Below are 2,500 nucleotides of genomic sequence, written 5' to 3'. Positions count from 1 at the left end.
TTACCCCCTGACCCCCTTCCTTCCTTCTTTACCCCCTTACCACTTCCATCTTAGTACCTCCCCCTGACCCCCTTCCTCCCCCTGACCCCCTACTTCTTTACCCCCTTACCCCCTTCCTTCCCTCTTTACCCCCTCCTCCCTTCCACCCCCCCACTTCCATCTTAGTACCCCCATAAAAATCAATTGCCGTGAACAGCGCCGGCCGATCGTCATAACGTCTGATTTAAAAGAGGGGAAAAGTCCGAATCGATGGAGATGTCGCTCTCATTTCTCTCTCTCTCTCTTCTCTTCTCTTCTGTTCTGTTCTGTGTGTGTGTTTCTCTCTCTTTTCTCTTTCTGTATGTCTGTGTTTCTCTCTTTTCTCTTTCTTTATGTCTGTGTTTTTGTCTCTCTCTCCTCACTCTTCTATCTTGTCTTTCTGCATCTCTCTCTCTCTCTTTTCTCTCTCTTTCTCTCTTTTCTCTCTCTCTCTCTCTCTCTCTCTCTCTCTCTCTCTCTCTCTCTCTCTTCTCTCTCTCTCTCTCTCTCTCTCTCTCTCTCTCTCTCTCTCTCTCTCTCTCTCTCTCTCTCTCTCTCTCTCTCTCCTTCCTTCTCTCCCTCTCTCCCTTTCTTCCTCTCCCTCTCTCTCCCTCCCTCCCTCCCTCCCTCCCTCCCTCCCTCCCTCCCTCCCTTTCTTCCTCTCTCTTCCTCCTTCCCTCTCTTCCTTTTTCCCTATATGTTAAATTATTGGACTGGCTTTAAATTTTCCAATAATGTTGCATACATCTTTGCTAGATGTTGATTTAGTCTCGTTGAATTTCCTGGGATTCTGTGCACTTAGGAATTACCTTTCGCTCTCGAGAATTATTTGGTGAAGGAAACTTTTATTTTTTATTGCGGTTATTATGCGCTGTTGTTTTGTTATTGTTAATGGTGTTGCTGTTTGTGTTTTATCATTTTCTTCTTGCGGTAATTTCGTTATTGTTGTTTTATTTCTGTCGCTACTCTTATACTCCTTTTTTTCTCGTTGTCTGTCTCATCTTTTTTTCATCTTCAATTCTTCTTTTTTTTCCTCTTTCTTGCTCTTCTTCTTCTTCTTCTTCTTCTTCTTCTTCTTCTTCTCTTCCTCCTTCTCTTTCTCCTTCTTCTCCTTCTTCTTCTTCTTCTTCTTCTCCTACTTCCTCTTCTTCTTCTCCCTCTCCTTTTCCTCCTCCTCCTTCTTCTTCTCCTTCTTGTTCTTGTTCTTCTTCTTCTTCTTTTCCTCCTTCTCCTCCTTCTTCCTCCTCCTCCCCTTCCTCTTCCTTCTTCATCCCCAACCCCCTTTTCCCTTACTCTGTCGTCGCCACGGCCGCAGCCACCACAGATTTTTTTATTAGGATGAATAAAAAATCGCAATTAACATAATCACTGAGGATGTCCACTTCCCGTCACAGATTAGGTACGCAAGCAAAAACAACAACAACAGCAAGAAAGAAACGCTGCGAATGATGCCATAAAACACCGTAAAAAAGAGAGAGAGGGAAGGAGGGTGGGAAAGAGAGGAAAGGAGGGTGGGAGAGAGAAGAGGGAAGGAGGGTGGGAGAGAGAGAGGGAAGGAGGGTGGGAGAGAGAGAGGGAAGGAGGGTGGGAGAGAAAGAGGGAAGGAGGGTGGGAGAGAAAGATATATAGGGAGAGATAGGAAGTGAGACGGAGAGAAGGAGGAGTTGGAGGAGAGAGAGAGAGAGAGGGAAGGAGGGTGGAGAAAGAGAGAGAGAGAGAGAGAGAGAGAGAGAGAGAGAGAGAGAGAGAGAGAGAGAGAGAGAGAGAGAGAGAGAGAGAGAGAGAGAGAGAAATTAGAGAAAAAGAAAAAAAACAAGAAAAACAAACGACCCCTCCCCCCCAAAAAAAGATAGTAGATAAACAAATAAATAAGTAAACCTGCATACATATGAAAAAGGAAAAAAACAAGAAAGAAGATAGAAAAACAAGAAAGAAAATGGCACGTGTTTGCGCGTGTCCTCCCCGGCGCCCCAAAAGAAGAGGAGGCGGCGATGGCGGCGGCGGCGCGCGCTCGGCTTTTGTTTGTCCGTTTGAAGTCGCTGGCCAAAGGGAGAGGAAGTCGGAATGTTGCAATGGACGCCGCGCGGGGAAATGGTGGGGAGGGAGGGGAGGGAGGGGGTGATGGGGGGTGGGGGTGGGAGGGTGGGGGTGATGGGGGTAGGGGGTAGGGGTAGGGAGGGAGGGGGTGGGTGGGATGGGTAGGGAGGGAGGGAGGGAGGGAGAGAGGGAGGGGGTGATGGAGGGGTGGGGAGGGAGGGAGGGAAGGAGGGAGGGAGGGGGTGATGGGGATGATAGAGGGAGGGTGGGAGGGGGGTAGGGAGGGAGGGAGGGGGTTGGGGTGGGGAGGGATGGGGGTAGGGAGAGATGGGAGGAGGTGGGTGTTGATTTTTTGGTTTGGTTTATTTTTTCTTATTGGTCATTTTCTTCACGGTTATTATTAACATTATCGTCATCGCCATCACCACCACCACCATCATCATCA

Source organism: Penaeus vannamei, chromosome 35 (genome assembly GCF_042767895.1).
Source record: "Penaeus vannamei isolate JL-2024 chromosome 35, ASM4276789v1, whole genome shotgun sequence".
Taxonomy (NCBI): Eukaryota; Metazoa; Arthropoda; class Malacostraca; order Decapoda; family Penaeidae; genus Penaeus; species Penaeus vannamei.
Note: the sequence above shows the minus strand (reverse complement) of the source record.